General features: G+C 45.0%; 1 protein-coding gene across 3 annotated transcripts in view; it reads right to left on the bottom strand.

Moving 5' to 3' along the window:
• LOC144761648 (geranylgeranyl pyrophosphate synthase-like) overlaps positions 1 to 25,195 on the bottom strand; it is a 366,008-nt gene that overhangs the window by 253,626 nt on the left and 87,187 nt on the right. Inside the window, exon 1 of one of the 3 annotated variants that reach the window (XM_078646936.1) lies at positions 17,453 to 17,789. The exons of 1 other annotated variant lie outside the window; for it this stretch is intronic. The gene's annotated coding sequence lies outside the window, so the exon portion shown is untranslated. Of the gene's footprint in view, positions 1 to 16,203; positions 17,383 to 17,452; positions 17,790 to 25,195 lie in introns of those variants that run through there. One more of the 3 variants, XM_078646938.1, reaches the window with a different exon arrangement.

The raw sequence follows: 25,195 nt of genomic DNA on the forward strand, positions 1-25,195 counted from the left end.
GACGCGATGTCCGATTACGACGGGGGTCGTGGTGCCTATTGTTCGTCGGGTCTTTTAGGTGAGTCAGGGTTGAGGGGGCTTTGCTTCTTGTAGTACCTTCGGGGTTTCGGCTCTTCAGGCGTGCGTGTATGAGAGCAGCCTCGTGGGACACAACCTCCCGGCGGGGACTCGGCATAGACGGCAGGGCACGGCCGTGCTGCTGGAAGTGCCGAGGGGCTTTTCGTGCTGCCCGTCTCCCTACTTGGTTGCGCCAGGGTCGTTCCTTGTTTTGCAGGCTTGGTTGTGGTGAGATTTGTGCTCGCAGGCTGCGTGCCTGCAACATCGGGGCAAGTTGTCGGGCCTCCAGTCTGTCCCCTGGGGAGAGATGTACAATTTGGTTTTATATATCGCTAGTCCGCGCTCAATTTGAAGCTTTTAGATGCGCAGCAGATACCGGAGTGTTTCGTTATGATTAACTGACCAACGTCGGGAGGAAGGACCTCGGCATTTGTATTGTGGATCGTCGCGGCAATGCAGATGTTGCGTGGTGCAATGTTAACACTGTCGATGTTGTACAGCAGGCGATGGGGTTCGAATCCAAGTGAAGTAAATGTCGCAAGCCTTTACAGATTAGCAATGCACTTTTTGACTTGATTATAGAATGCCGCCTGTTTGATTGGTGTGAGCACTAGTGGTGCCTAACATTGTTAGTAGGTTTTCGACTCTTTATGAGATGTTTACTTGTCAATGAATACCCCCCTTGGGGGGGATATCTAGTGTCGGCATGAAATGTACCTCGTTATACACTGTCTGTCTCAATGGCGTCACGAGCTACAGCACGCACCGGAGGGGTGTTCGTGTCTTTCTCAGGGGGAAGTGAGCTGGAACTCCGGGCCTGCGGCTTGGTTGTGAGCTGCCATGGGCCCGACAGTGGTCGAAGGTTGTGTGTGTGTGGGGGGGGGGTGGTCCCTCCTCATCTCGTCAGGATCCTGGGTTTCCCCGCCGCAGATATTAACACAGGCGGGTGACTACCACGAGGTGTGCCTTATAGTAGGGCGCCCCGGCCCCTTACACGGGCAGCGGATATATAAATCAAGTTGTGTATGGGGGTTTTTCTCATTTATGGCTCGGCCTTTTTTATGGGTGCTTCTATCGCCATTTGGCTGTCTGTGTGTTAGATGCGGTCCGTTACCAGCTTTGGGATTAGCACAGTGTTCATTACTGGTGTCTATGTGTTTCCTTGAGCGGCTGGCGTAGGGGGTGCAGGTTTTTTCGGGTTCCTCCATAGGTGTGGGGGTCTTCTTGGGCAATTTCTCTGGCTTTGCCTTGCACTGATGGGGCTTCTCCTGCCCCCTTTTCCGATCTCGGGAGCTGGTAGGGTTTGGTTTGCATTAGTTCGGCGAGCGTTGGTCTTGTACGTGCTACATGTAAGGTGCGATTCTCCTATTACAAAGAGAAGAGCTTATATAATATTTTGAGCCCCCCCAGCAGGTAGAAGAGTTTGCGGGGTGAGTTCCTTACGGCAACCTTCGAGCGTCCACGCAGTCGGGCGGTGTCGGTTTCTAGTAAGCGGAGTCGCACATTGTCGAGCTGGTTGCTGGTCAGGAGGTAGTGGGGGGGGGGCAAGTTGATTAATACTTGTGCGGCCATTTTAGGGGCTTATTTGTGTGATGTCCGGCTCAGAGGGTTAATGTCGCCCAGGGCGGCCATTTTCAGGGCGGTTTGTTACCATGGGTCCGACGCACGTGGTTTTTGGCGTCTGTGTCCGGCCATTTTAGGGGCACCACTTGTTCGTGTTCCGCGCATGTGGGTGTGGGCTCTCGGTGCGGCCACGTTCATGGGCGCTTTACTTCGAGGCGTCCGGCCCATGGGGGATATGGTGCCCGTTGTACGGCCATTATGTGTCTTTGTTTCACTTTGTGGGGGGGACATGCCTGTCGGAGGCTATTAGGTAGTTTGTGTACACGTGTTTATGGCTGCAGACTTGCGGAGTTGCCTCTTTGGAACTTCGAGGAGAGTGTAGGCGTGTCTGTTCTTCCTTTGGCCACCATCAGGGGCATTGTTCATGCTCCTTATTCACGGTCAGCAACAGGAGCGGAGATAGTTGTTTTTGCTCTCGTGAGTCAGTGCCGGCTTTTAATCAGTGGCTCGAGTGGCGTCTTTGGCTAATCACTATTCAAGTATCATGGTGGAATGATGTTCAGGTTCTATTCCTCTGTGAGAAAGTAATAGAGAGAATAATTTTGCTTTCGAGGTTGCTGTTTCCATGCCGCTTTCCTTAACTTCGCTCACTGATCAATTTTCCTTTGGAATACCTTGCGGCCCTTGTAGCGAATCTAGCCCTCGCTCTCCATGGTTCGCTAACAACCCCCGCACCCCCCTTCGCTTTCTCGTGGGGTGTGTTTCCCAGGTGTGCCCGCATGCGGTGGGTAGTTCCTTTGTTCCGCTCCGGGACCAGCAGCTTCTCCGTAGCCATGCTGCTTTCCATGCTATTAGATTTATGCTTGTCCCCGAGGGGTTTGATACTGCAGAATGTCTTTCATTATGGAACGTGTTACTACTTTGCCACGGCGTCACTACCGTACTGTAGTGTTACTGCATGGGCCCAAGCGCTGGGGTTTTGGTCGGCCTTCATCGAGGACCATTGTGGGTGTGGGGTACAGCGGGTACGGTGGATGTTTTTTCTGCCTATTTGGGAGGCTCAGCGGGGTACGTGCAGGCTGGGCTTTGCCGGGTTGAATTTTGCCCGTTTTACGGTGTAAACATCTAGCTCCTCTGCCGGCCGCACGTGGCGGAACGATCGAGAATCGCTTGTAGCCCCGCTGTGCACCGTTTACGGCTTTTTGCGGGGTAACAGGTTCGAGGCTCTTTCCGCCTCACAGTATGCTGCAGTTATCTCCCCGCACCCAGGCTTTCCCACGCCTGTTTCAGTGTGAATTTTTTCAGAAGATGTCAGGCGCTCTATTTTGAGGACAGATCGGGTACTTGGGAGCACTTTACGGAGCGCCCCTCATACTTCGTATACTAGTTTCATGGAGCGAGGTGACACATGCAGGCTATGCATTAGAGGTAGCTTGCTTTGCAAGTGGAACATGCAACATGAGTGCTAGTTACAAAGGCATACATAGCACAAGTAGAGACATGGGCTGCATCTCTTGACAGTAGTCTATCCCTAGAACAACTGTACGTCAAATTGGTTGCTCTTGTGCAAGTGCATTATGCAAGCATGATTTGGACGTAGCGAACAGGGTATTAGTCTGGGGACAGTCATCTAAAGGACTCACGCCACCACGTAGGCTTGGCGATACTTTTGCAAGCACCAGAATGACTCGTTTGGTATGAGGGAGCAAGCAGTGTGTTTCTTGAGTATATTGACAGGTGCAGGTTACTCAAGAGTACCATACACAGGTAGAAGGCATTACTGTTCGTTTTGGGTCTCCTATACCTCAAGTACTCACGGGTAAGACACTTTTACAGTCTAGGAGAATATACATATGTATTGATAGGCCTTCCTTCGAGTTCAGAGGGCATCTATTGATTTGGTTGAGGTCAAGGAAGGCCTGGGATGAGTGTCCTGGGTATTATGGTAAGGGGACGTGCTAAGATGTATCTTCTCTCACACACCTAAGCGCAATGGTCAGTTTCTACCTTGCATTTATTATTTGTTTAGTGGCTGACTCGACACCTACACTGCCTCCGGCACTGGAGGCGCGCAAATGTTTGCCCCACCTAACCCCCTCTTTGAGAAGGTATAGGGTCATTTAGTTCTCTTATCCATGTACAGGCATGCCCCTGGTAAAGTGGGGGGGCTACCGGAACCATCTACAGGTAGAAGGGTCTCTGGTAGTCAACCAGTGAGTCTGAGCGGAGCAGGCAGCTCCTGTGGATTAATTGGTTGTTCTCAGTTTACAACTGATGAGTCTGGGCAATTGGTGGAGTTACTGGACATTGGTTGGTCGGGTTTCTCGGTAAGCAGTGGCAGATTTTGGCCAGTGCTTGCATTGGTCTGTGACTGACAGGCAAGGGCAGCTAGGGGCTGTTTGAATCAACAGGGTCAGGCAGGGTGATCGGCACTCTTGCCACGTCGCATAAGGGTGCGGTGGCGCCACAGGGGACACATTTATATTCTTTCCAAACCAGGTCAGGAGTGCTTCCGCGGCACTTTTCACATGAGGTTGTATTATCGGTTGTCCTTGTTTGTACCTTAGTTGGGGGCCCCTGTTGGATCAGCTTCGTATTTCTTACAGTCGGGCGCTTACATGCACCCTTTGGGGAAGTGTTACCGACAGTGCCCGGGTACACTCTTTCTATTTCAGATTGTTCTTCCATTCTTTATTCGGGGACGGTTACGTGTTTGCATTAGTTTACGCAGCAGCTCACTAATAGTATTGGAGATATTGGGTGACTCTTCCAACTTACTCTTGGAGGTTCAGTTTTTATCTAATAGAATCCTTTTAGTGATGTTATAAGAGTAGAACCCATTGCCCTGGTGGCGCAGAAGGCAGCCTTGCAGGGAGGCATACTAGGCTCGGTTATCTATCACTGTGGGTCGGTAGTGTGACCATTGGGGTGAGTTTTGCTCTCACATGGTTGAGAAGAAGTTAAAGAGACTCGGACTTGGTCGGCGTCATCTGATAATAGACTGTGTTTGCGTGCTCAGGATGAGGCAATGCCGTTTTTCCCATTCAACGCTAGGTGTGTCTTCACGCAATGCATATTTTACAGGTGCCCATCTCATGTTTTACGGTACCAGGCATTTCAGACTGACTGTGTAAGTTGGTGCTACTCTGCTCCTCCTAAGCTACGCAGTTTCCTACCATACCGGCACTTTGACTCCCTAAAGTAGCGTAGATGTGTTATTGTTTCACTCAGGCACACCTCTAGCTCGGGTATATCTACAAAAGCAGCCCTTTTCCTTGGCCCTCTAGAGTCTCTTCTTGGTCAATTGGGTGTATTTTCTGATTTAGTTCTCACTCAGCTTGAGTGTTGGATGGCTGGCAAGAAAGTGTTATTCAGGTCTTGTTATGGCACTCTTAGTGCACGGAAATGATGGACATGTCCCACTTAGCGGTTGACACCTTGGTAGCTATGGTGGGGGGCTGTTAGTTCTTGGTTGGCTATGCACGAAAACTATATTTGTGGCTCAGTTAGCTTATGCACTAAGAGGCAGTAACTAATCCAACAGATGGGCTTGTTGTTTGGGAGCGCTTCTTTCGTAAGTATAGATAGGGAGACATTGGCATAGCGGCCAATCACCACGCATTTCTCAGCGCCTTTGCCTGAGCAAGCTGTGTAGCCCTGCAGATTAATTGTGCCTGTTTTGCCACACTTTTGTCTCTTCTTTCTGGCCCACGCTGAGACAACGGCTTGGTTGTTTAGAGCATCGCCAGTTTGCTATTACCCGGCAAATTGGCACTATGGTGTGGCATCGTCAATTTGCACAGAATTTTGGGCCTGCTTTGGCACTCTTTCCCCTTCCTGCCTGATCCCACCTAGACCTCCCAGCTCGGGCTCCACTGTGGTTCAGGCTGATACTTTATAGCCTCTGCTTTCTACATCGGGGGTCGCATGTGGGCTTCCACGCGGCCATGTAGACGTTTGCTTTGGCGGCACTGCATGTATACACAGTTTGATAGGCTGCTGGTTTTAAGCTTCATAGGGACCAATGCTAGGACAGGCAAAGGGGGATGTTTGGGACTTGTGACAGGTACGAGGAGATAACTTACACAGTGTAAAAGGGATGTCGCCCATGCAAAAATATATACGGCCTTTTACGCATTATGGAGAAGCTTGCGGCCATGAAGTGAGTTGTCCAAATAATGTTATTGGGCACCAGGCACCATTTGAGGCACTTAGTATGTTGATGTTTTTTGTACTTTTACGTACCTGTAGGGCCCAGTAGGGGCAGGTAATATCAGTATTTATACTATCCACAGGAATAAACCTATGACACCCTTTGGTGCACTGAACTAAGGAAATACAACACATAGCAACTTTACCACAAGCCCTGTTAAGGGTGGCCAGTTTGTGGTCGGCTACGCATGTAAGCGTTAAGGGTGGCTTCTTTATTGTGCGTCCAAGCTGCATTGACTATGTCAACAGATGGGCTGTTGGAAGTGCAGGCTTGCACCACGTGATGGTTCATCTAGATCATCCTAGACAGTCTACCAGTCCTGCCCTTTATACCGGTTTTCGGCTCTCGCGACCAACTGGCTTGCCTAGTTGGGGTGCATTATGTTGAAGGAAGCAGGGAGGTAGAGCTTATTTTGGCACATCTGGTTGGAAGTCGGCTTGTGGGGCATCTCTCTGCTCTCTGAGCTGCCATGTTTTTGGTCTTTACCCCCCTGCGGATAACTGCAAGCTCACTCCCCCAGGACTAGGTAGTCAACTAAGGAAGGGGCGGCTGGCCTCCGACAGGCCTTGCCAGGTCAGAGGTAGCCAATCTTTAGCTAGGTCCTGTGGTGGTGATGGTGTTCAAAACCCAGTCTGGTGGTTCTGAGCCAGTTTCCCTCGCCACGCGCTGCGGGGGCAGCGGGCTCTAGGTGCCTTTTTAGGATCAGGCAAGGGTATTCTGGACTGAGGTGCGTATCTCTGTATTGACACGCTCACAGACGGGTCCCAGCTGAGGCTCCCCATCCACCATATAGGGAACCTTGTTGACACACCAGCTTTCTAGTCGACACCATCCTGGTGTATAGATCAGGGTCTCAAGCGGTTAGCAGGGTCCAGGCATCTGTGACCAGTCCCTGGTTCAGCAAGCAGTATAGGTTGACACTTTGCATAATTTTGCAGTGTTTCTTAATCCGACCCAATTCTCTTAATTCCCCATTCCTGAACGTGACATCTGGTGTGTGCACCAAGGATCTTTTTACGTTTTGTGCACTGGCCATCTCGGCATGTTACGGCACCTGATAGAACGACCATATTGAACTTCCAGTGGGTTTTGCCACCAGTGGGGATCAGGTAAACTTCAGTGGTTAGACATGTCTCCATCTTTGTAGGCAAGGCGCCCGTCAAGGGAGGCCCTGGAGCGCCAGGCGCAGGAAGCCCTGCGCTATGTGTAATTCTAAGGGCAGAAGAGACAGGACGTCATTAGACTTGGTAGACCTTACGCCATGTGCAAGGGGCTTCGGGAGGATAGCTTGACACTCCTGCCCGATTTAGCTGGGACTGTTCTGGCTGGTTAGGGGTGAGGCCCTAGAAATATCAAGCTAGAAATAGTAGGAAGTATGCCGGCCTTGGTGGGGGGCCCTGGCTGCGACAGTCGCCACACCCAGGGCTGTGGCGGAGTTACATGGCGATCCAGAGGCGGAAAGGTACCCGGGAGTACCCTCTTCAGGAGCACAATAGGATGATGAGGCCTAATATCCCCAGGAAGTCTGTGCGGTGGACCCTGGGGGTGCGACGGCGCCCTGCTATCCTACGGGCGGTTGGAAACCTGCACAACCGGGGGTCGCTTGAACGCTCCGCCCCTCGTAGGGGGGGGCGTGAGCAGGAGGGTGAACCAATGGTTCACCGGAAATGGGAGGGAGTATCTCCTCCCACAACCGCTAAGCAACAATTGGCTAAGGCCATGTTGCAAATTGGCCCATCAGGTGGTAGGTAGCGAGGGGCGGCTTGCCTTTGGATCGTCTGTAAGATAACTGGCATGTGTATATGCTAATAAACCTGCAGCTACTTTTCTCCAACAAAAAGTTGTCTTGTCTGCTTATTTCTGCGACATGCATGTTGCTGCAAGCTGGCTGGTGAGTGGGCCGATATTGGCACTATGCAGGCCGACCGACACGTCCCCGCAGGGGACACAAGTAAGAGGGCGGCCACCGTAGTGCCACAAGATGGCACACGGGGCAGCCCAGCACCTTGAGACCCCGGGGGGTCCTGCGCGTCACTTCCGGCCAGGTGTGGGCGGGGGAGGGTATATATTCCTCGCCCGCCCACCGAGCGGCCTCTTTGTCCGCTGTCCCCTCACCCTGATGCCGTTTCCCTCTCTTCCGCATACCCGGCGCTTTCAGGGTGGGGGGGAAATGCCTTCTAATCTTTTCTCATTTGTGTTGCAGGCGGAGTTACAGGGCGATCCAGAGGCGGAAAGGTACCCGGGAGTACCCTCTTCAGGAGCACAATAGAATACAATCCGCTGGAACAGAAATAATCTTAGCGTGGGTGGGTTGCCCAAAGAAGCTTTGGCTGAGGTGAAATAACTCGCCCCCCCCACGTGCAGCACCTAACTGTACAGCTCTGTTCCCACTCACCATGTTGTACTATTAAAAATATGAGTGGTCCAAATGACCTCCATGTAAAATCTGAGATTACAGGTTATGCTCCAAGCGCAGCCCCCTCCTAGAGGGTCCTACTAGGACCCCTCTTCCTTACTTAGTGACCTTTAGCTACTTCGCACTCAGCGCACCTGAATGCCCTAGGAGGCCCTAGTGGCCATATGGCGCACTATGGGGACAGCATTTGGGTGGCCAGGAGCCTAGCCATAGCTGTTTTTCATTGCATCAGCCTGGAGGAGGGAGATGGCTACCAAACCACAAGCAATCTGCTATAAAGTATCTCTGTGTTAATCCACTACCAAAAGCATGAACCATATATTTTCTCCCTCCCTATTATCTTGCCACTCCCGTCCAAGGACACTGAAGCCACATATCCGGTCCACCTCTAACCTGGCACCCACCGCAAGCCGGGGCCCTTGACCTTGTTGGTAGTTGCAAGTTGCCTAAACTAGATGTGTATCCCTTATCTGGATAAGGACACCCTTGCTCCAAAACTTCTAACAAACCCCGGCCCACGTGAAAGAGAGTTTGCGTGCCAAACAGGAGTCATACTTTATGTACCTGAGGTTAGACTGCTGACAATGGATGCCATAAAACATGTGCCTTGCCAGCCCACAGCTGCAAACCGTACCCACCACTGCGCACTGTCTCCCCCAGGACCAACTAAACCCTGCCAGCCTGGCGTGGGACTAACTAGAGGAGAGCTAGAGCCACATCTGCCCTTTTAGTCAGCCCAGGGACCAGATCCTGGTATGTTTGAGGCATTACCAGCTAACAAATGCTGCAAACAGTAGGGTGAATACCGACCGTGCTGCAACTGCTCAACCGAGTTGAAAACGGAGTCAAAATCACTACCCCTTGGCTGCACGAAGGATGTTTAGAAAAGGGGTTAATACATTCCCATACCATGTTTGAATCTTTTCCTACTGGTGTAAATGTACCTCTAACCATTAGTATCTGATTAGGAATTGATATTGCTAACCTTCTTATGTTAATTTAGACTTTGGGCAATATTGATGTGACTCAAGTACTCCAAAGTCTACCAAATGCAACGGGTCTGCTCGCCAGCGCCCTGACACCATGGTCAAGGTTAGCAATATATCCAAACGCTTAATAACTAACTGGCAAAATTAGTGACACACGTACGGCATAGAACACGTTATAATCCACGCATGACACACCACCCCAGAGGTGTTCAAGAAGGCCATCAACATCGTAGTGCACACAGACATCATCCACTCCACCCGGCAACAGCTGAACACGTTCCCTTCCACTGCAGTTCTGTCATATTGTATCAGGGGTGTTGTGGTGGGCGTGTGAGCTCGCGTTCTTAGTTTGCCTGCTGCAGGATGCATAGCTAACATCCAGGTGGGCTTGTTTCCCTGTCTGCGTGACTGACCCGAGCAATGGGTCCTCTCACTGCCCACATCCGTCTCTGCCGACAGTTGATTGCTCGAGAACCCGAGATTCCGACAGGCTGACCACACATACACTGCCCAGGGCTCCGCTTGCCTAGCAGGCAAGCCACAGCGGCCACCTTCACAAGGCCGGAATTCTACCGCAGAGCACATGGCTCACGACCCGCTCCGTGCTCTGCCTACCACTCCAAATTGAGGGCCACTAAGAGGCTGCGGAACCGAGCCCCAGTCGCCCAAGCACTGTGGCTTGTGTGTAGAGGCCGGTCCCTTGCTCGGGTCTCGGCCATCCTGCTGTGTAACCTCCCCCATGTTGGCAACGCAGTGCCCGTTGAACAGTGTTGAACCGACGCAGAGACTTGAACCTGCGTTACCCAATTCAAGTCGTCAGCTCTGTTCTTGCATTACAGACTAGAAGGGATCGAGCAGAATGGCAGCAATGGCAGGGTCAGACCAAAACTACAAATTAAAGTATGACCCATCCCCGAAATGCTCCCGGGTGCCCCGAGAGACCACATTGAGCGTGGGGCTGAAGGCTCTGGTTATCGCTATCCCTGAAAACTCTGTGTAAGAGACAGAGAATTAACTGGCCCTCCGTAGACCCTTGCACCGGGCTTTTTGGGTAGTAATGACTGCTCCCTGGACATATAAAGCACTCTAAACTTGCCTTAGATACCCTTTTTCATTTCAAAAGATTTATTATTTTAAGGAGCACATAAGGAAATAAGGTACAAACAATAGTGATACCAGTAAGATCAGAGAACTACCGTCAATATATGAGGACCAGAAAACAAGTAACTCTGACCATAATTCAATGTACTAGGTCTACTAAATTCAGATAAAAAAACAATTAAAGGAGAGAAAGTAAAATACAGCAGACATATTGAACAATGGTACCACTATCAGATCATATTTGTGGGGAAAAAGGGGTAGGAGAAGAGAAGATATAGAGAAAAGAGAAAGGAGAAAAAGAGAAAAAGATGAAAAAGAAAAGAAAGGAGAAAGGAGAGAGAAGGAATAGAAAAAGGAAGAAGAAAAGAAGAGCGAGAAGAAGAAAATGGACTTCCGTAGACCCTTCCTACAAAGGAAAAACACAAATTAATCAGACATATCAAAGGGGTATTGCGCAACCCACCCCTGCGAGGCTGAATCCATATATGAGTCTAAAGCATACCAAACCCCCGCAGATATGGAAGGAGTGAGATGAGCCTGATCAACAGAAGTATGTGCACTTCGTAGAAAGGAAACCCAAGCCCACCAAGTATGATAAGAAATCGAAGAAAAAGACTTCCATTCCATGAGAATAACCTTCACAGCAATAGTCAGCAATAGGTCCATCAACTGCAACTCCATGGAATCCAAAGGAAGAGGGACCGGGGAAGCTAACGGACCTAAAATAATTAATGAGAAAGAGAGTTGGAATTGAATACCAAAAATAAGCATAAGGTGTTTGTGGATGAGGTCCCAAAAGGGTTGGAGGAGGGAACAACCAAAAAACATATGTTGGAAATCACCAGGTAGCAACCCACAACTCCAACACAAGTCATCTGTTTTAAGATTCAGCGAGTGCAAACGAACAGGAGTCCAATGAAGGAGATTGATAGAGAAGAATTTAGATTGCATTAGTGAAGGGGCAATTTTATTACGTAGAGAAAGCTTACCAAGAAGCTGCCAAGTGTCGGAAGAAATATGATCAGTGAGAGCATGATCAAAATTACGCAGCCATTTACGATGAGCAACAGTTGAGGCAGGCAATATAGAAGATGACAAGAATTTATAAATTTTGGAGGCCACATGACCAGACCGCACCCACAGTTGGAAGAGGGTAACTGTGGGGGAGGAAGGATGTAGGCGCAGTTTAGCAAGAGCCACCTTAATTTTAAGGAAGGTATAAAAGTCTAAATTAGATAACGAAAATTGGCTCGCTAAGGAGGAAAAAGGTAACGGTTGATTGTGACCATCATAAAGCTGTTTAACAAGCGCTATACCTTTACCAGCCCAATAAGCCATCAAAGAAGGATCAACATTAACCTTGATTCTAGAATTTCGCCAAATAGACGACCATCGAGATTTATGAAGTGGAACCGCCACTTTCTTATCAATCTTCCGGACCGCCGCAATAGTATCTAAAATAATGGATCGGGAGAAAAGGATAGAAAGGGTATTCGTAGTCAGAAAAGAAGCAGTCGGCAAAGGAGAGGCCAGATATTGTTCAATTAACAGCCAAGAGGGAACATGAACAGAAGGAGAAGAGAACCATAAGGCGCCCTGAGACGCCAAAAAGGCAATCTGGTATTTTTCCCAGTTAGGAAGATTACAACCCCCCATACCACAGGGTTGACGTAAAAATTTATAGGCAATCCGAGCCCTTTTGCCATTCCATAAGAATTTGGATGTAAGAACATCGATTTCATGAAAGAAGGATGCAGAAAGATTAACCGGGAGCATAGAGGAGACAAAATTGATGATAGGGGTAATCATCATTTTAAGCGTTTGCAGACGACCCCACCAAGAAATGTGCTTCGGAGACCAGGTGTCCAAAAGATGTCGCACTTTAAGAATGGTTTGAGATTCATTGTAAGAGGTGGTAGCAGAAAGGGAAGAACAGAAATAAATACCCAAATATTTTAACTGTTTAGATTGCCATTTGAAGCCCGCAGATCCCATATGATGAGAGAAACAGTACGCATTCAGAGGGAACATCTCAGTTTTATCCCTATTTATGGTGTATCCAGAAACCTTGGAAAAGCGAGAAATCGTATCAGAAATAGCAGGAATGGCTAAGGTAATGTCGTCAGAAATAAGAACATCATCTGCGTAAGCAGCTGTTTTGATACAGTGAGGACCAAAAGAAAAACCCTTAATATCAGGGTGGAGGTCAATCGTCCTGAGAAGAGGATCAATGGATAGCAAAAATAAAAGGGGGGATAGAGGACAGCCCTGCCTAGTACCTTGTCGAAGATGAAAAAAGGAGGAAGTAGCACCATTAACTCGTATATTAGCTCTAGGTGAAGAGTAAAGAGACATAACCATTTGAATAAAGGAATCTCCAAGATTATGAGCACATAACACAGCACGCAGGAAAGGCCAAGAAACCTTATCAAAGGCCTTTTCAGCATCGAGTGCCAAAGCCGCGGCCGGAAGCTGGGAGCGTTTAGCTGCTCCAAGAATATGACAGAACGTTCGAATATTGTCACGCGCCAGGCGACCCTTTACAAACCCTGTTTGCGAGGGATGGATCAGATGAGGAATAAAGGATTCTAGACGCTTAGCTAAGATCTTCGCAAAGATCTTAGCTTCCATATTGAGCAGGGAAATAGGTCGGAAATTTTTGGGGTCAGAATGATCTTTCCCTTCTTTTGGAATCACGACAATGGTAGCATCAGCAGAAGAACCAGATACAGAACCATCCTTAATGAAAGCATCAAAAACAGACTTCAATTTGGGGACAAGTACCGGAAGAAAGGTTTTGTAAAATAGAATAGGGTATCCATCCGGACCTGGTGCTTTTCCAGAACGAGTATCTTTAATAGCAGCGGTTATTTCATCAAGGGTAATTGGACCATTCAAAGAGGAACTGTCTTCTACAGATACTAATTTTATGGGAATTGTTTGTAGAAATTCTTGACATTGCTGAAAAGAGGCCTGATTAGAAGGAGTGTATAAGTTATTATAAAAGTCCCGGAATACTTCTAGAATCTCCTCAGTCTGGAATTTCTTAGAACCCGAGTGGTCATTAATAGAAGAAATCCGGGAAGAGATACGCAAAGATTCTTGAAATTTTAGTGTGGCCGCAAGAGCCTTGCCCGCTCGATTTTTTAATAAGAGCGCTTTAGATTTTTGAGCTTGAAGTCCAATATGAGCTCTTTTAGTGACAATAGAATTGTATTTATATTTCAATTGTTTAATGGACTGCAGACAGGATTTATCTTTGGAATGACGAAAAAGAGATTCTTGTGTTTTAATGTCACTAGCCAAATCCGTTAGTTCTTTCTTAATCACAGCATTCCTCCTTGCCATACATTTAATGACGTGACCACGAAACGTACATTTAAAGGAATCCCAGAGCACCACCGGGGAATCTACTGAGCCCTCATTTTCAAGAAAAAAAGTCTGAATATCCTCAGAAAACTCAGAAACCTGGGAATCATCATACAGAATTTACGTATTCAGTCTCCATGAACGAGACCTCGCCATGGGAGCAAAGGACCACAGCGTGAAAGAAATTGCGGCATGGTCGGAAATCAAAATGGGATGAATAAGAGGAGAAAAGGAGGATTGAAGAAGGGAGGAGTGTACCAAAAGATAATCAATACGTGAAAAAGTAGAATGAGGGGAGGAGAAAAAGGAAAAATCACTACCAGAGGGATTAAAAAGACGCCATACATCTTGAAGATGAAGAAGAGAACACATATTAGTCATTTGTTTATGCGCTTTCGGAGGGCGGAAATGAAAGGCTGAACTCCTATCAAGAAGTGGATCCATTGGTAAATTAAAATCTCCACCAACAATAAGATTACCAGAATGAGGAGTGTCATTCAATTTTTTGGTCACCATTTTCCAAAACAGCGGATCATCTTTATTAGGGGCATAAATATTCATGACATAGAGATCAACATTACCATCAGACATCTTAGACAATAGCCAACGACCCTCTGTGTCCTGTTCTGAAGAAATAATAGACAAGCCAGATTTTTTAGAAAGCAACGTAATAACCCCATTTCTTTTACCACATGCATCTGAACAGGCAACATCCGAAACCCACTCCTTCTTCAGGAATAGGGCCTCCCTACTCGAGACCTTTGTTTCCTGTAAAAGTACAAGATCTGACGCGAGAGATTTGCAGTAGTTCAAAATTTTTGACCTCTTAACTGGGTGATTTAAACCCTTAACATTAAGGGATAATACATTCAAACCAGGCATGATCCATGTAGGAGAACAAAAGGAAGAGACATAGATGGTAATATAAGAACAAACATAGTAGTGACAAACCCCCAAACAGCACACAAAAACAATGAAAAGAGGAAGGTCAATGAAGAAGTCCAAGGAGCAAGAAAAGCGAAGAAATAGCAAGAAAAGGAGAGAAGAAAGGGGAGAAGAGCAAAGAAGGGAGGTCTGAAAAAGACCAAATTCATACTCGGGGGAACGTGAAAAGGGGGATCAAGGAGCCGTTATGAGGAGAAGACAATGTAGTATAATCAGCCCCAATAAAAAGACATTTCATGAAACAGATATCAAATGTAAAAAATATCTGAAAAAAGCATTAATAATAGCAACATCATCTAAAAGCATAAACTTGAAAAGTGTAAGCGAGAGTAAATATAAATAAAGTAGATATCTCTTGAGAAAAAGCTGATAAAACGAACTTGAAGTAAAAAAACATGAAATCATCAGTAATAATAGATACTCTAAAACAGGAATACAGTAAATACAGTAAATAGGCAAAGAGAAATGCATAAGAATCTATAGAACAGCATTTCCTAGAATACAGAAGTCCGGAAGCATGCAATAGATAATCAGGAAACACCTAGAAACAGAGAATGAATGGAAACAGAACCGTATGAAAGTAAGGCATCCTTTAAGACTAGCATCTAATAACACGGGGTAGGGTTATACATCAAGGAGAAAATAAAGTGCTATATAGGGAAAGAGCATGACCTAATCAACAGAAACAGTTAAGAACCATCAAACAGCGTAATCCATAAATCCATGGACCAATTAGAAAAGGGAGTGAAAGAACTAGAAAAGAGATAAATCCTAAAGAGAAGCATCCTAAATATAGCCTAAATACAGCTTAGGAGTACAACTATGGAAATGTAGGCAGTGTAAAAGAGAAGAAACACTCTACAAATAAGGCAAAATCTTGGAATTGAAACGTAGAAATTCTAACATGGTAAAAAAGTAAACAAGCAATGAAATATTACCAGTGGATTATAAACAACAGTCAAACTACCAGTAACCGAAAGAAAGAAGAAAAAGAAAACAGAAATGTATAAGGAATTAAGAAAAACAGACAGAAAAAGGAAACCCACATAGAAGAAGAGTACAAACATGAGAAGGAAGAGAAAAATCGCAAACTGGAGACAAGGAGACAAGACGAGACAGGTCGCGTGCAGAGAAAGATGCAGTGAAAGGGAAAGACCGCAGAAAGAAGAAGGAAATAAAAAACGAAGAAAACAAGAACAGAAAAAACCTATAGTAGCATCAGATAGGCCGTCCCACAAACAACGCAAGAAAAGAAAATCAGGTATAGGGACGGCATGATAAAGCAATTAAAGTCATCTGGTAAGAAAGAAAACAATACATAGGAATACACACAACCTGAAGCAACTATTCTATATAAGGAGAAGGAAAAAACATCAGATAGAAAAAGTAATAGGTAATAGAGCTCAAAAACTCCATTGGCAGAGCAAAAAAAACAAACACCACCAATATACCAACAACCAGGGAAGATAAAACCACCACAAAAAAGCATAAGAGAAAATTAATTCAATCTATCTGAAAAAGAAGAGAGAACAGAGGAGACATAAGTTTACACTTCAAGTGCCCGAAGCACCAGGATCCATCGTAGTCGCCCGTTGGATCTCCATCTGAATTTCCATCTGATTGTCCAAGAAGGAAGCGAGGTCTGCCGGTTCGTCGAAAATTCTGGAACGACCCTTGAAGGTAATGCGAAATTTCGATGGACCAGAGAAGGAAAAGGGAATGTTCATCTCAGATAGACGTTTTCGAAGATTGAGGAAACCTTTCCTTCTTATGACTGTGTCTCTGGCGAAGTCCTGAGATATTGAAATTCGATGGCCCTCCCAGGATATAGATTTAACCTTCCGCATGTGAGCAAGAATTTGCTCCGTATGTTGATGACGCAGTGGCTTAAAAATAATCGCTCTTGGCTGTGTTGCTGATTTAGAGCGAAAAGTAGGGACACGATGCGCCCTTTCTATTTCAAAGTCTCTTTGGAATGAGATTTGTAGAGTAGAAGGAATCCATTGCTATAAGAAATCAATCATAGAAGAAGATGATGTCTCTGCATCTTCCCGCAAACCAAAAATGCGCAGATTGGATCTACGATTCCGGTCCTCCTGCTCAGTGAGATCCTTTCGCAATGCCGCCATTGAGCGCTCTAAGTGGATGAGAGACCTGGATTGTTTCTGCATGTTATCCTCTGCACCACTGATACGTGTCTCCGTGGCTGAAACACGAATAGAGAGGGCCTTAAAGTCATTTCTAATAGCAGACACCTCCACTTGCAATAAATCCGTGTTAGTCTTTGTTGACTGCGCAATATCATGAACCTCATTAAGGCGCGTTAATATAGTGTCAAGAGTGGAATTGGTATCAGACTGAGAAGACTCAGGCGTAGGAGACAATGGCTTAAGCCTTTTAAGAGAGGCACCAGTATCTTTCGAGTCTTTAGTCGTTGAGGAACGACCCATAGTTGCAGCCATGAAACAACTGCCACAAAAAAAATTAGACAACCACTTGAGGAAGAAGAGAGGCCAAAAAGAGCGTAATTCACACCAAAAATCAAGAAATAAGGTGTCTTGAGCGCAGACAAAGCCCAATAATCTAAAAAGGCGGTCTTATATGTAATGTGGTCGCAGGAATGACAAAAAAGAGCCTTGTAAATACCAAAAAGGTCAAAGCAGAGTTACAGAACGTAAGCAAAATGCAGCACTAATTTCAGAGTGCTGCACTGAGGTAGCCAAAGCGTCAGCAACAAAATAGTCAGCCAAGCAGCACCAAAAGAAGAAAAAAAAGAAGAAGAAAAAAGCACAAAGTTACCAGATGTAGTCACTGGAGGTTAATGGACCCAGATATCCTGCGGAACCGGCAAGAATGGATCCAGTGCGACAATTCTGAGGAGAAATGCCGCTCTCCGTCACAGGCGGGTAAGATGGCGGCCGCCCGTCAAGGAAAACGAGCGTCACTTCAGCCTGACAGGAATGAACTCAGCCGTAGTTGAAAATCGCCGAAAAAGACGTCAAACTGCTCCCAGCATGTTCCGCTGTCCAGGAGAGCTGTTCCGCTGAAGAGGGGCACTCGGAATGCGGATAAAAGCCTCCAACGGACCTCAAGCGCCCTGGAGCTCAAGCGCGACACGCCATGCTGAAGAGGCGCGCAAGCCACGCCCCCCTTGCCTTAGATACCCTAAGATAAGATATGTTATGGCTCTTGGGCTGAGCCGCCCTGCTCAGTTACAGGAGAGTCAGGGGCAGACGTGCCCAGCAAGCGCGACTTGCACAATGGCCGAGGGAAAGCTGCAGAAGGCACATTACTACTGAGTACTGCCCTCTGTCCTGGTGCCTGGGCCGGGCAAAACCTGTTTGTGTCACCACAAGGCAGGATGTGGTTAGCACAGAGCAGGCAGACCTAGACCTAGACCGAATAGTTGTTAAAACATGAAAATAATTGGCAGCAGTGGGTCCCAACCCCCTGCCTTTAAGACTGTAGCCCTAACCGTGCAGCTTGGGCTGCCAGGCCATATTCCTTTCCCAAATAGGTACCCTTGTACACTCTCTGTGGGCCAATTTTGACGGGGCTCAATTGAGACGCATGATAGCCTAGTCAGGTCATGTAGACCCATACGTGAAAAAGGTATTCTGTAGTCCGTTTGCCCGCTGGAGGAGGTGGAAAGTAATTCCAGAAATCTAACATGCTGCCTGGTACACTCTCCACCCCCGGGCCCTCTCATTTACTTGCTCTGACCGGCGGTAGGAAACATGCACGAGCAAAGAATGGCTACATGCGAGGACACTGAAGGCAAGCTGGAGACGCCGCTCTGACTTACTGAAAGGCCAATTCGTCCTGTCCCGCACAGGAACACACCCTGTCCTGCTGCCGGAAACCATGCCCGCCCCTAAGCCAAGACGTCAAAGCCCATAACGGCATCTATCAAATGCCCTCACAATCAGTCCCAGCAAAAGTCTATGGAAGCGCCATCGCCAGCAAATCCCCCAGGGGGAAGGATTCTCCACTCTGTGCCCATCTGCCCCCCGCAGTGCAACCTTGCCAGCCAAGGAGCGCAAACAGAGCTCATCCCAGTGCTCCGCACTACCAAGGCAGGCGAGCAGAACGGGCAGCTGCAAGTAACGCAACAGACAGAGGCCACGAAAGTGACACCACCGGACCACTGTCCAACAACATCACCCCGGATCCGCAACACCCGCGCAGTGTGTGCCGCTATACCCACATGGCAGCCCTGGTACGAGCGCAACGCAGCCCCCCCCCCCCCAGCCACCACTCAGAGGCATGCGGTCTACCAAGAAACGCCTTTGTCGAAGGGGGGAGGAGGAGCAGACATCCCCTGCTGCTCCCCCCTGCTACCTCCGGCCTGCGCGGGCTGACGCACTGACAAACATCAATACCTCACAAGGAGAGCATACTAACATTACTCTCCAGGGGGGGGGACTGGCCGGCTGTGCACGTGTGAAGATGCCTAATTACTTACATGACCTAACTCGCGACCCACAAACATCTCAGCTCGGATGCCCAACTTCATAACAAAGCCAGTATTATATCACACAATTTAGAGGAGTGGGGACTGGAACCCTATTTTCCAGTTTCATACTGTCATACATAAGCAACCTGGCCATATTGTGTTTTCGGCCAAGTACCCAAAACTAAACCATAGCTTTGGATGGAAAGCTTTTTTTAGAATGATTAATAGATGTCCAGTCCAAGTATTGCTACGCTAATGATACCCAACATTTTAAACCATTGCTGTGTATGTTACTAGGTCAGGATCGACCCACAACCTTCCCCTTGATAGACACTGATGGAGCGAGATAGAAAACAAAATTTTGTTTAAACTCGCAAAGTCATATTTCCATAACATGAATAATAATATTAATGATTTGTGATATGTTGTACTAATACAACTTAGATTAAACTTTACATGTGGGGGGACTAACATGTGTGCTCATAAACGTGCATAAATGTTGCATCTTTTTGTTCGTGCAATATAATAAAATAAATTATTGTTTTCGTTTTTGTCATTACTAACTGCTGCAAACTTAAAAGAAGCATGTGCTTGTTTTGCTTTTCCTTGTCTGTGTGATGTCATTTCTACTATTCTAGGTGCATATGGGTCTCATGAAAAAACGGAGACTGGTAGATATAAACGCTGCTTTATTTGTTTGCAATGGCTAGGTAACATTTGATTAATCGGGTGGGTTAATTAATTAGTAAAACTTGGGGTGGATACAGAATCTACATTATTTCTTACATTAATACTTTTCTTGTGTTTGTTTTATATTAGAAATCATAAGTTGCCTGCTTTTGGGCCTAGTCATTTGAACCGCAGAAAAAGAGCTGACATATAATTCTGCAGAAAGTCACGAGACGCCCATTCTGAATTAAAGCGTTTATTGAAGCTGCATTCACAAAGCAAAAACTGATGAGCTGACATCATTCTGTCGGACATGGCCAAGGTCGAAAGTGAACATTTTGTCAGTCCTTAACTTGGCATCCGCGGAAGTTGTATTGAAAGTCTATGGACGCTGCGAGAATGACTTAATACATTTGTTGCAATCTCAGGAAGCTTCTGGCTTCACGTGGAAGAGACAATGGTCCTTATGAGACATGATTTTATGGAACTTTTTGAGAATTTGGTGACATGTCACTTGTCACTCTCAGCCAATGGGACGTCGAAGATTTCTGAAAACTTTCCTTTGCTAGTTTAGTTAGCGTAGAAAGGTATAAAAAGTCATGCCCTTAGGGTTGGGCTGGCTGCTGCTTTCTGACTTTCCGATGAGGGTGAAGTGCTGCTGGACTTTACTTGGAGCACGTAAGAATCCTCAAAGAACTTTACTTTAATTTCTATCTATTTAGCTCAGTTAGGGAATTAGGTTTTAGAAATGCTAAACTTTATATATTCACTTTAAATTTGATTTACTTGCTTAAATTGTATTTTCTCATATTTCTTTACAATCATGCTTGCTTTATGGCTAATAAAATTCATTTATAGAACTATCAACTTATATACCATAATTTAGTAAATAAAATCTTACTTTTGACAAACAAGCTGGTCTTGGTTATTTAGGAGTGTAGGTTACTATTAGCTAGATCACGTCGCCAATGGTGGTCATTTAAATGGTATAGTTTTATTCTAATGACAATATTCTTTCCGCAGATGTATAAAAATGTATCTAGTTTGTAGATAATGTGTATATAGATTTAATCTGACAACCTGATTCAGTAGGCCCAAAATATATCAGGTTTATAAATGGGTCCATATTTAGTATAGAATTTTGTTTATAGGTTATGAAGTTGGGTAGCGTTGTTTATGATATATTTTCTATAGGCCGCTGGATCAATTCTCTGGTAGCAGAAATTGATGGTTGCTAAGGGGTAACCAAGGTAATATGTTGGTTACTAAGGATTGCGTTATGGTATGGAAATAGGATCGATGTTTTAACACATGTTAATTTCGTTTTTCGTGCCTATCTGTAAGTTATACCGGTATAGATTGTGTGGCGAGAAATTAGTCACGCAAGCCATCTGTTCTGTTTGTAGTGATATCGCCGAGTATCACAAGAGGTATCGCCGAGTACCATAGTGTTGTCGCCGAGCAGCACAGTTTTAGGGCTAGGTCTGAATCTTGTATAGTGAGGGTTTTCTAAGAAATTAGAGCAGCATGAGAATAGGGACAAAGCGCCTTCCATAAAACTCACTGTGATAAAAGTATTAGTTATATCCGAGCTTAAGTGAAGGGTAAATTAGCGTCGGTGCATGATTATCTATAAACAGGTTAGAGTCCTGTACGGGTACATGCTTCATATCTATAAACAGGTGAGAGCCCTGTACGGATAACGTCGTTATTTTGCTAACGGTGCATGATTTCTATAAACAGGTGAGAGTCCTGTACGGATTTCATGAGTGTTTGAAATTAGGGAATTTTCCGTATGAAAGTGCGAGTTTGAATTGTATTTTATGTTCAAGTGGAACTCTTAGAACTTTCACTTCGCGGTGGGTTCAGAGCAAAGCGAGTTCATAATTATACGTGTTAGAAGGGTGGGGTAAGGTTACTCTACTGACAATTGAATATTATCCTTAGTGTGAATAGCGCCGTCTATTCCGAAGTGTGGATACTTGAATGTATGTAAACTATCCTAAATAGTGAAACGAACAGATGTTGTCTTTATAGTCATCGTTAAAAATTAATTTACACTGAAAAGTGTTCTTAAAATGGCGCTGTGAAAAGATTTTGTGAAGGAGGGGTAAGCGCCAGGAGTGAGAAACGAGAAACCGCAGCTGCTGTGTACGTCACAGAGCCGCGCTGGGATTGGGTGACCTACGTCACAAGCTGTATTCTGATTGGCTCTCGAGTCTCTGACGGCCTGTGAGCTGATTGGTCCTTCGGAAAAACTCTAAATTCATTGGTTGAGCAGAAAAGTGACGTAGCTCAACTGTCATTGGCTTGTTGGTGTGTTTCGCGCACGGATTGGTTGTTTTACGGAACATCCCGGAAATATTTTACGAACGATTTTGTGAATTAGATTTAACTCTTAAAAATGAGTTATCATTTTAAACATGTTGAGAAAAAGTCAACATTATTTCAGAAATTCAAGAATTTATTTTCACCTGACAAGAAAATCGAAACGCGAGGTGGTAAACTACTTCATAAGTATAAAACACCTGCAGCGTATATGGAAGGTGAATACGGATATCATACTGTCTTATGGTTCGATAATTGGAAACGTTATACTAAAAATGACGGTGTTTTAACTTGGCCTGATGAAGGTTCATTTAATGTAAGAGTCTTAAGAAATTTACGAGAGAAAATGAATGCTCTTGTTCCTAAACCGAGACCAACTCAATTTGAAGCTTTAGTTGAGTGGGAAGATGAGATGTGTCAGTTACAAAGAGAAGCTAGTGGAATTAAAAGACCTTCTAAAAATCCATCTTGGAAAAGAGAAACTCATGAAGATAGATTGAGAATGTGGAGACAGGGAAACATGAGTGAAGGATTGTATTTAATTCATGAAATGGTAATGGGTACTCCTACAGGGAAATCTATGGAAAGTGAATCTGAGGATGCAGTTATGGAAGAAATATATACAACTACTAGAAAGAATCAGCCTAATCAGCCTTTGAGACCTCCTAGATCATGGTCTACTCCGGTGGTTTCTACTGAAACTTCACCGAGTGCACCTCCAATTAGTGAAGCTCCTAAACTTTATCCAAATAATTGTGAAATCATTGAAACTCCAAGAAGACCAGAATTCGAGAATGCTCGAAATGAAGGTAGACATTTTACAATGACTCCAAGAGCAAGGGAACGTCCAAAAGATTATACAAGAGAGATAAGAAATGTTGAAGATGTTGATTATAATGAATATATAAGATCAAAGGAAGAACTAATAAAAAGAATGACAAAAGGCATGGAAGCTGTGACGGTTCCAGTAACAATTGGTCCTGTTCAGCCCGTATTTGACCAAAGGGAAACAAACAAAACTGGATTAACTATTCCTTTAAATACAGAAATTCAAAAGGCTGCTGAAAAATTTTATTCAGATTTATCTGAAATAAACACTTCTAAATCGAGAATGCCTGATTTAACCTTTAATGAGGATTTATCTCCAAAAACACCAATGGGTGCTGTATCAGATATAGGGAGTCCTGAAGTCAGGGTAACCACACCAAAACTTGATGTGGCCAAATTAAAAGCGAATATCGAAGAATTAATAATTGGAACAATTGGTCCAGATAGTTTAAATTACTATCGAGATGATGAACTACTGTTTATTTGTAAAAGCATTCAGTGGAAAACGAAAAATAAATATGATCAACTAGAGGATCTAGCAGCAGAACTTGAAATCGATGTAAGTAAACAAAAGAATTTTGCAAAACATTACAGATTAGACTTTTCAGAAAGTGACATTGAGAGTTTGAACTCAATGGGAAGAATAGTTCACATTAAAGATTTAATTGTCTATATCAAAAAGCTAGGAGAACTGAATAAATGGAGAGTAAAATGGACGAAAAAGAAGGAAGATGAAAGATTGGATAAATTGTCAAAACAATTTCCAATGAGAGAAGTTGCAGGTGGAGGATATGTTCATATCCCGTGGTCAAGACAGGACATTCTGTTATTTACAAATGATTTTCCAAAATTGAGGGAAAAAACAGTTGAGTGGTACAGACAAGTTGATAGATTTATCAAAGTGTCAAAAGTTCTGTGGATTGATTTAGATGGATTTTTTGACATTGTTGTTCCATCTGATCTTTGGACAGAATGCAAAATATCGATTAGTTGGCCAAAAGCAGAACCTGAGCGAATTAAAGAAACAGGTGCCCCAAATCCAATTGTAATGGATTTCTATGAAAAAGTAATTGTTTGGATGAAAAACAAAATTCCACCCAAAGAAGTTGATTGGGTTAAAATAGAAAGAACAGAGCAGGAAACAAAAGAATCAGTTCATTCTTTTTATGAAAGACTACTGTTAATCTTTAAACAATACAGTGGTTATGAAAAATTAGATGAAAAAGACATGAGTCATTTTGTCTATAGATTTGTTTATGGACTAAAACCTGAAATTGGAGAAATGATTAGAACTAGTATTGTCGGATGGCAATCACTATCTGTAGATGATATTCTAAGAAAAGCAAAGTATTGCAGTGATGAAATAGAAGTAAAACAGAAAAAGCTGAAGGAGAAAGCCATGTGGGCTCAGGTAAAGGTGGCTGAGCAACAGATTGCCAGCATGGGTAATAAGAACACTAATTTTGTTCAAACTGGAAATACAAACCAAATACAAGGAAAGTTTAAAAGTAATAATTTCCCAAAGAAATTTAGCCCAAAGATTGAGGAGTTAAAGCAAAGATTACCTTGTTTTAATTGTGGCGAAATTGGACATTGGAGGGACGAGTGTCCTCATCCTCCTAAAAACTTAAAGAATCCCTTATTGAATCCACAGATGCAGAATGGTGTTGACCTGCAGCGACAGCTACAGATACAACAGGGGTTAAACGAATTTAATATTCAGCGACAGTTACAGCAACAGCAACAACAACAGGTGAATAATCGTCAAGACCAATTGCCACAACCACCTTTTCCGAATTGTGGGGGAGTTCAAAAATATAATCCAAACGTGGGATTTCAGGGAAGTGAACAGGTAATAAAACCACAGAAACAGCAAAAGCAGCAAAGGGTTCAAATGCAAAATGCTTCACAACAATTTTTATTAACAGAAAATCAAGACAGTGATTCTGATGATTATTGCTGACGGTGCCCGAGAGAGGAGGAAGAGTGTGTTGTTGGAGCCACTCTTGAGGTTGACCAGTCTGGTCCTTATGTAAACGGGAAAGTTAATGATGTAGACATCACTTTTCTAGTGGACACTGGTGCTACCCGTTCTACTGTTAGATCAGTGGAAATTGAAAACCTACCTCTCTCTGGGGATACCATCCAAGTTGTCGGAGTAAGTAATCAACAAATTAAAACAGACTTAACTGATCCAGTACCAGTTGAAATTGGAAACTACAAAGATAAACACAGATTTGTGGTATGTAATAGTAGTCCAG

Source organism: Lissotriton helveticus, chromosome 6, assembly GCF_964261635.1.
Source record: "Lissotriton helveticus chromosome 6, aLisHel1.1, whole genome shotgun sequence".
Classification (NCBI taxonomy): Eukaryota; Metazoa; Chordata; class Amphibia; order Caudata; family Salamandridae; genus Lissotriton; species Lissotriton helveticus.